Genomic DNA, 9,815 nt, shown 5'->3' on the forward strand with positions numbered 1-9,815 from the left:
ATGAGAAGTTAATAGGGCTTGGCCTGGTCACATTCTCCATCCTCCAGCACCACGCATGAAAGATTTAGATGAATTTGTGTTGGAAATGGCCACAGGTGACACAGGTAGACAGTTTCCCCCCTGAGGCAAAACTCCTACCTCTCAGAGCGTTCATCTTTGCCATTTCGAAGCAAATATGCTGAATAATGGACCTGCCTCCGGGGAACGGCTATGCAGAACAGCCTACTTTTCCAAGCAAATCTGCTTCACGTTCGGTAGAGTAGTAGAGCCATTATTTCCATCGCATTCATTCGTCACCGGCAACATTTAAATCAAGTCCATTAGTTTTTGTGGAAAATCTCTATCTGATTGTGAGTCCTCGAGCTTATATTCAGTACCTGGAAATACAATACATTGTATGATAGTGTCTAGTTTCTTTGGCACTAGTATTTAAATTGAAGCTTTTCATTATACACTTTAATGGGCAAACAACTTAATACCTCTGTGTTGTTTTGTTCATGAGCTGAAAGAATTACTTGTACACTACACATGTTGTTCATACAATTGTAATGTACACTTTGTGCAGTGGCAGAAGTAGGATTCGATTTGTTAAGAAGATGGTCTATTGTGTGGACTTGATTGATTGTCTCAAAGCAATTGACCCTAAAGGTAGTGCAATACCTGGCTGCTCCCAGCAGAGGCACGGTGGACTAAGCAATACTCGGATCAATATTACACAGGAACAACTGAACAACAACCCAAATCAACATATTTCAAGAGAAACATAACTTTTTAATTGCTTTGGTCTCTGGAGTACATGCGCACCTTTTTAGTGTGGAATTGCACAACGTAATTTTTTTGTGGACTACACAGAACCACTTTTATATCAAACCTTATTTTAGCAGAGCTGCAGTGTTGTATAATGCATAGATTAGCATCACCTTTTTAAAAAAATAGCAAACAAATAATTTTACATAGCCAGAAAAAAAGAAAAACGACCTCAGTCAGTTCATGTACCAGCATACAACAAGAAGCGTGAAGTGATATGAAGTTCTGAAGTAACCAGTCAGTAACATCGTTTTGTATCCGTCACTCTCCAACTTGTTCACTCTTGAACAAGTTGATTCGGGGAGCAGTGGCTCATTTGCATGAGACAGGACAACCACCCCCACAAAACATTTTGTCTTTAAAGTAAAAGTACACTGAAACCTTGATTTAACAGACTAATAGGGTGGGCAGGGGTTGTCCGTTAAATCCGATTGTCCCTTAAATTGAAGCACTTTTTTGGCCTAAAAACACCCATTGCAATACAAAATTATTGTTAAAAAAAAAAAAAAAAAAAAGCTTTAAAATGTTTGAAAAGTTTTCAAGTTTGTCCAAACTTACCTCGCTGGTATATGGGAGGGGTGATTTTGAGTTCTAACTGTACACTATTTTCTGTCCGTTAAAATCTAAAGTCCATTAAATCGAGGTTCCACTGTACTGTAATCCAAACAAGACTTTATTTCTACTGCTCCCAGTTCAACTTTGCCATGTCAGAAGCTTTTATTGTGCATTGCTACTTTTTCTCCTGCTCATGTAGTGTTTGTCATAATGATACACACAATAAACTGTAAGAGAGGAAACAAATCCACACAACATTAAATGACTTTGAGAATAGATCCGGTGTATGATTTCCTTTTCTGGCACTTGAGCACAATGAGTGATGTTGCTGGGGAAAACAAGTCAGTCAAATGCATAAATTCTTGTCGCGAGGATGCTTGGTAAAAGGCCAAGGAGGGATTGTAACCATGTGTCATGCGGGATGAAAAAGTAAGTGGCGCCTTGTATGAGGACGGATGTCTTATTATGCTTAAGTAGATTTGGTTTCTTAATGCATTTTGCTTGTATATATACTTTTTCCTCACACATGCCTTGGCTGCAGTAATGTGGTGTGAAAGCCTGATGAGGTTTGCTCCCGGCGTTTCGTTTTTTTTTTCCCGTCAACGGCACCACGCTGGTGACTTCCATGCACTTTGGTTTGGTCTCACCCGCTGCAGCAGAAGGCGGAAATCCTGCTGATGAAGACGAGTTGCTGTTAAGCAGACGATCAGGAGTCGTCGTCAGTAAATTAATGTTTTGAATGGGGCTTTTGAATGGGGTGGGACGTGACTCACCGTTCTCGCAGTGGTTGGTAGCCTTGAGGATGGTTAAAGAGTTGTGTGGTTAAGTCATTAGGAGGCTGCAAGTGGAACTGCAGGCTGATTCTGTGATCAATCTAAAAGCCTTTGAAAGAGACACTGGAAGTAGGAATAACAATTATCTCATTACCCCTGAGCTAACTGTTTTATCAATGACATAAAAGCACCTTTCAAGCTGGAGTTGACGACTTACGCCTTGCATAATCTAAATAAATACAAAAACTAGAAACAGTCCACAGAGTCAGGCATAATGGCATAATGATAATGCAAACATAGTGAGGGCAAGCGTTATAGAAAATGGATAAATATAACTTAGCAATCACTAAAAGAATGTACTTTTCAAAACTTTTATGGATAATGGGTTGTTTTGTGTTGTGTTGTGTCGTGCTGTGGCGATATGTCGTGTAACCGGGAAATACACTTAAAGTTTTGTTGTGCGTAGTCTCTAAGGGCACATCTGTGGGCTTCCAACATTGACTTTGAGGACTGTTTCAATGCTCTTTTCCTCGTGTGAGTTCTGAAATTGCAGCTTTCCCAAGTTTATGGAATGCAGCGTTGTAGGAAAAAAAAATGGCCACAGATATGTATATGTGGCCACAAATGAGGTATAATGTGCGCACAAAATACTAAATTGTGGCTACCATATGGATATAAGGGGACCCGATTTGAAGACGTGGCTGTCATCATGATGGCCTTGACGGTGCTGCGGAAGATCAGAATCAGAATCATCTTTATTTGCCAAGTATGTCCAAAAACACACAAGGAATTTGTCTCCGGGAGTTGGAGCCACTCTAGTATGACAACACAGTCAATTGGACACTTTTGAGACATAAAGACATTGAGAAAAACAGTCACTGAGCAATAAAGGGTTGCTAGATCGCGGAAGAGTCCTTCAAGGAGCAGGACGTAGTAGACACTAATATTTTTGCTTTAGCAGGCCACACAGTATCAACTATTGTTCAATTCATTTTAAAAAAGGGTTTGGTGACAAAAAAAAAAAAACATTCTTCCAATATCTCAAAGTTATAAAAATTAAGACTTTTTAAAATTTTAGTACAGATTATAGCAAAAAGCATGAAGTAGATGCACATGATTTGCTTCAGCTGGCCACATCTGCCCCCAGGCCTTGAGTTGAACACCTGTGTCCGACAAAGTTCTTCTGACATCATGTTGACTCGAGTTGTAACAAACTTGCAAATAGCGAAGCCCATGCCACCCCCCCCCCCCCCCCCCCCAAACTAATACCCCTGTGTGAAAACGCCGTGAAGGAAAAGACCCGCCACCTGTTGCGTGCGGAGGCAAATACCCTCGACTTTTGTTCCCTAGCACTCGCTGTCACCCTGGTGTGAACGAAGCCTCCACTCGAGCCCACCTCTCTGAGGAGCGCCCCCTCCCCTCTTCCGCTTGCCATCGATGTTTCAAAACCATCTGACCTGGCTGTGCTAGCGGCTGCCTATTTTGGGACGAGGATGGCAAAACCGTCTGCTACATGCAATGAGCATTGGGGGGGGGAGGGGGGAGGAAACAGATGCGATGATACAAGGCGATGTGGGGGGACTCCTCCTGTGTGTGTGTGTGTGTGTTTGTTGGGGTCAAGTGTTGCTGTGGGCCACAGGGATTGACGCTGTAACTGGAGATTTCATTACCTTGCAAAACCCAGCCGAAACTGTAGTCTGGCAGCATGTCACAGCATCAACATAGTTTTTATTAAGGCAAAAAGAGTCAAGAGACCTTACTGCACTGGTGTCCAACTCGTGGCCCGCGGGCCAGATCTGGCCCTCCACATCGTTTTATGTGGCGCGTGAAAGCAAATGATGTGCGTCGACTGAAAATATCAAAATTGCAGATATTAGTTGAAAACGTGTGTTTATAGGTGTCTGATTTCAAAACTAGTTATCTATCAATTTGTTGTATAAGCCCTGGGAGTGAAGTCACAATGTGGCCCATGACAAAAATTTGTTTGACCCACTGTTTTTCTGTTTGATTGCTGTAATATGCCAATCTTAGTACAAGTACAGTGATTTTCCACTGGTGTTAATGTCAGTTTGAATGTTTGTCCTGAGATTACCTGGGTGTACCCCGCCTCCAGCCCAAAGTCAGCTTGGGCAGGGTCCAGCTCACATGTAACCCTAATAGGACAACCACTATAAAAAAAAATAATAATAATAATGGATGGATCGACATTTGCTTGGTTAGACCTGGTTGTGGGTCCCAAGTTGAGACCAATTAAAAAGCTCTTACTAAGCAAAAGTTTCACCAGATACGCTGACCTCAAATTTGGATTGACTCCAAAGTGGGCGACAGGTTTCCAGTTTAAGTTCTAAAAGTGAATCTGGAGCTGTTAGCAGGCGCTGCATACCTTTTTGAAGTCGAGCTCTCTGTGGTGAATTATGTGTTTTGGGCCTGTGGGGGATCCTGAAGAACAGGTTGAGCGATGCAGCACGCCACACGGAGCGAATCCGTCGACCGTTTGCATCTGAAACATCACCCGCTCCCGCGTTTGCTGCCGTCGCCTGACTCATATCGAGCCCAAGGAGCGGAAGCACCGGCAGCTCACGGGGTGACTCGAGTGGCATCGTGTGAACATGAGCTTTCAACAGGGATCAGCTGTTATCGCCCTGCATCATACGTGTTCATTTAAGAGCAGGCGTGTTGCAAGTGCTGTGAAGCGCCTCATAGTCCATTTAACAAACAGAGAGGGGACAGGTCCGTGTGTGTGAGTTGGCCGGTTCCTCCGACTATTGCTGTTAACATGTCCCCTGTGCTGGAGGTGTGCAGCTGCCAGCATTGTTCACACTGACAGCGGTTTTCATTGGACCCATGTGGGCCACATTAACTTATTGTGAACAGTTTGTTTTTTGTTTTTTTCTCAATGTGGCATATGGAAGTTGGTAAGAGTGCACTGGTTTGGCTTTTTTTTTTTTTTTTTTTTTTTTTTTTTTTTTGTGAAAAATGTGTGAGTGTGTTGAGTTTCTGGCACAAATGCAGCGCAGATAAGGCGTGTCTGCATGTTTGCATGCGTTGGACTGATCCTACTGGAGTAGCTCCGGGGCGTGGATCCCTGGTGCACAAGGCAGGGGAAAGGTGCGGAGGCCTCGGGATGCGGCGCCGAGGCTGGGCTTGATTGGATGAAGATTTGGAACATGAAGCTGCAAGTAATGGTGGGCGGATCAATCCAAATATCGCTGATCTCGATTAAAGATGCAACAACTGATCGATTAATTGACAACTAATCAATTATTAAATGAATCGACAATTATTTTGATAGTCGATTAATCGTTTACAGCCATTGTTTAACTCAAAATAGTCAAAATCCTTGGAATTTCAGCCTCTCAACAGTAAATATATGCAAGATAATTTGGGTTGAAAATGCCCAGAATATCCTTTTACTCTGCTATTCTAGTTGGCCTTTTTCGCCTGGCAGTTGAGAGAGCCGGATTTCTCATTAATATACGATATGTAAGGAAGCATTGCTCTGAATCGATCCCTTATTTCAATTTAGGTATGTAAAACAGCTTTGCTCTGATTGATCCTCAGCGATAACGTGGCGCGTTGTGGCTTGTGATGGCCAAGCGTTCGACCTCGCGTTTGGATCGTTCGATGCGGGGTCTTTCTTACTATCTTTGTGAAGCAGAATTCATTGTTGGATTGGCATGTTGTTGTTTTAAGTGCTTAGTGTTCCCATAGCCTTGCTATGTGAACCGGCTAGCAAAAAAAAAATAAAAAATAAAAAAAAAGATAAATTAGCCAATGATGACTACAGAAAAAAAATACACCTCACCAGTATGTATTTTTTTGGATTAAACCGATAATTTTTGAAGAGCTGGCACAAAACAATACATTTGACAAAAATCATTCTTGTTACCAACAACATCAAACAATTCTCTTAAATGAGGCCATGAATGAGAATATTTTCCGTCTGCAAATCAGTCACCGTTATTGTTAATGCTCCCTGGTTCACGTTCCTCCATGTCGCTGCCTTACCTGAGCCCAAGGTCTCAATCAAGATTTCATGTCTTTTTGATGTGTCTTCATCCATGCAACAAGTGTATTTTGTCAAAGTAAAAAGTAGAAAATACAGGTATCTTGTTTCAAATATAGAGATTAAAAAATCATCAGGAAAAAATACTCAATGAAGTCCACATACCTTAAAAAAAAAAAAAAAAAAATCTCCTTAATTATAGTAACAAAGCATTTGTACTCATTACTTCCCACCAATGGCAGCTACCTGTACATATATCTCAAAACCTTCAAAAAAAGAAATGCCGATTCTATTCGTCGAGAAAAGACTCTTGAGATTGTGGTGCCTTATTGAATTCCAACTTCTTGAGCCACTTTCAAAACAGGTACATTGTCTTTGTTGGGTGCAGTTAATCGCTTGGTGGGGGTGGGATTCCAAAGAATGTTGTGGTTTGCCAAAACTGCTTCAGGAGCAAAAACATTCACCACAGATTCTTGAGAGATGACTAAGAGTATTAACGGCACATAGCAGAGAACAGATGCAATTAAAAGATGACCTCTTTTTACAGTAATAATATTCCCTCCATTGACACACATACACAGACTGAACTCTTTGGCAATGGTCTTGGTGAATGATCTGTCGTCGTCGTCGTCCCCCCCACTTCACTGTCACTTTGCATAGAGACTATAAGTCAAAATACTGTTTTACATGGCAGTTCTTATTTTTTTCCTGAGAACTGGAGGCGCTTTTACCCAAAATATACTCGTGCAGGTGTGTCATTCACTCAGCGTTGCTTTGCTCCCTCAGCCATAGACAATAATAATAGCATGCTTTGGTGAAATTATAACTGCATGTGACCATTCTTGAGGGGCTTGTTCCTTGGTTGAGGACGTTGCTACTGTAGGAAACTAGTGATGACGGTCGGCCACTCGTGTAAACTAGTTACCTAAGCCTTAAGCCTTTATTACTTTTGCGTTCATTTTTCATTCGAGCGGTCTAGTTCAGGTGGCTTGCACATAAGCGGTGACGTCCCGGTTACTGGATGCAGAGGGTGTGACTCAGTCATTGGCATGTGTGCCGAAATATTCATTTGGTTCGGCTGCGTGCATCAATGACAAACTGAGTAGCGACACACAAGTATACTTTGTTAATTAGCGAAAGTTACCATGCATCAATCTCTAAGTCAGCTACTTCTGATATCAGAATTGGTGCACTTTTGTGTTTCATTATCATTATTATTATCATTCAGGAAGTGCAATTTTAACTGTGTAAATGTTGGTAACTAATCAGTTGTTATTAAGTCATCTGGGATGGGGTCCATCTCAACCTATGACATTATTGAGGACAAACGCTATCGACAAATGGATGGATGAATGTTGTCCAAATTACCTTTAAGGCATTCAATGTCCACTGTATGTTTTTTATCACATTCACTGCCATTGACGGCTGTAGAAGTCAAATATCCATGTTAACTGGGCAGACTGGCATTATTATTTTGAAATTAAATTCCATCCATCCATTGATTGTATGATTCTCAAAAAGAAAAAAAGGTTTAGGCATTGAATTAGTGAATTACACTTTAAGCGGGTATTTTAATTGTTATTTCTGCTGATTTCCTCTACTTTAGAGAACCACCAGATTTCCAACAGATGCTTGAGGAAATGATGGACATGTTGAACAACACTGTGGACTTTAAGACATGGGATGGCCGTTCACACGGTTGAAACATGTCTTGTAGCCAGAATCATCAACCTTTCATGGCTTCGTTTCAAAACAAATGAATGCCATGTGTTGCCCATCGATGATTGTTAGAATAACAACACGGCTGTCATAGGATTGACAAAAATAACTTATGCGTTGGTGGTAGCCTATTAATGCAGAAAAAACTGCTTATAATATGCAGATTATTTTGACAGGACAACTTGAAAGCACGTTGTGAAAACATTGGAAAGACACAGCTGGGGAAAAAGAGGGTGTGCGTACTGGACTGTGGACTGTCCCCAGTGGAGAATTCTGGGAGAAAATAGCTTAAAGGAAAAATCTCTCCTATTTCCAGCTTATCACTTCATGTCCTTATTCATTCAAAATCATTTTTTTCTCCCCTATTCGTTAAAAACATTTTTTTTTTTTTTTAAATGTGCTACTTTCAATTTTGTGTTTATTTTTAACAACAATCACATTGTGTGGAGACTATCGATTTATTGAACATATGCTTTATCATCAGGGGTTATAAATATGCCCCATACCATTGTATTTTAAAGATATTTACATTTTAAAATAACAAAAATATAATTGGATTCATTATGAAGGAGTTTAAGAGACACTAAAAAGAAATACAAATGAGTATATGATTTTTTTGTAGAAAAATGTGGTAAAGTCATGGGAATAGTTTTTTTTTCTTTCAAGAGAATGGATGAGAAAAAAGTACATTATATAAATCAGTTGTATAATATTCCCATCACAATTATACTGTGTATATAAAAAGTCGACACACCCCTGTTCTAATACCAGGATTTGTGATGTAAAAAATGAGACCAAGATAAATAATTTCCAAATCATTCCCACCATGAATGTGACCTATAACCTGTACAGCTCAGGTAAAAATAAATAACTGAAATAATGTAGTTGCACATGTGTGCACACCCTTTCATAACTGGGATGTGGTGGTTCAGAATCACAATCAAACTCAAGTTGAATGGGAGTCAGCGTGCACCTGCCACCATTTAAACCTCTGATTAACCCGAAATAAAGTTCAGATGCTCTAGTAAGCTTTTCCTGACTTTTTTTTTTTGCTTTCGATTAAAAGCCTGAAGGTTTTGGTGGTAATACTGACTGCTATTTTGAGCTGTTTATGTGTTAGCATAAAACCTTCAGGATTCTGCTAGAAAGCAAAAAAAAAAAAAAAAGAGTTTTAGGAAAAGCCTACCAGAACAACTGAACCTTATTTAGGGTTAATCCGAGCTACTTTAAATGGTGGCAATTTTTTTCAGACTTCCATTTAGTTTGAATGTAATTGTGGTTAATTCTGAGAACAGCCACATCCCAATTATAAAAGGGTGCGCACACTTGTGCAACCACATTATTTCAGTTGTTTGATTTTACTTCCCCTCTCGAGAAGATTGAAAAAAATTCTGTTAAGTTGTAAAGGTTAAAGGACACATTAATGGTAAAAAAAAAAATTGTCACAAAAACCTGTTATTTGAACAGGGGTGTGCAGACTTTTATCCACTGTATATTTGTGTTAAGGTGAGGATTATTGAGGATGTTGTCAGGTTCCTTTTTAGTATGAACTATACTTTGCCATTTGACTGTTGTGTTTGGGTTCATGGGAATTTTGATATTCACTCGTCCCAATTCTGACTTTTTTTTTCATTAGCATATCATTTTTTGTCTGTAAAAACCAACAACTTTATGCTTGTGTAATTAGTTGCATGTTCCGTGTGGCCCTAAAACTCATTCAGAATTAATAATTTAAGATAAATCAAGCAAAAACGAATTTGGATGGAATCTGACAAGAATGTAGCAGTATGTTAATGTCTTAAACTGTCAGTTAAATAGCAAAACAAATATATTAAAATCACACACAAATAGACACTACAGGTCTTATATAAGTGTTTCTTTATTAAAAGATGGTGCCACATATCAAGTTCAAAAGACATTTGTAGAACATTTTACAGGCCTTTTATTCACTGTAA

General features: G+C 39.9%; 1 long non-coding RNA gene across 3 annotated transcripts; it reads right to left on the reverse strand.

Annotated features, from left to right (window-relative positions):
- Positions 1-750: 750 nt before the first annotated feature.
- On the reverse strand, positions 751-8,870 carry LOC133477146 (uncharacterized). Of its 3 annotated transcripts, XR_009788251.1 has the most exons (3): positions 4,519-8,868; positions 2,136-3,984; positions 751-2,053 (listed from the first exon to the last, which is right to left on the reverse strand). It is a non-coding gene; the product is annotated as an uncharacterized LOC133477146 (long non-coding RNA). The 3 variants fall into 3 exon arrangements; XR_009788250.1 differs by having other exon boundaries at positions 751-2,033; positions 2,136-8,870; XR_009788249.1 differs by having other exon boundaries at positions 2,136-8,870.
- Positions 8,871-9,815: the final 945 nt, after the last annotated feature.

The sequence above is a fragment of the Phyllopteryx taeniolatus genome, chromosome 4 (assembly GCF_024500385.1).
Source record: "Phyllopteryx taeniolatus isolate TA_2022b chromosome 4, UOR_Ptae_1.2, whole genome shotgun sequence".
In the NCBI taxonomy this organism is placed as follows: Eukaryota; Metazoa; Chordata; class Actinopteri; order Syngnathiformes; family Syngnathidae; genus Phyllopteryx; species Phyllopteryx taeniolatus.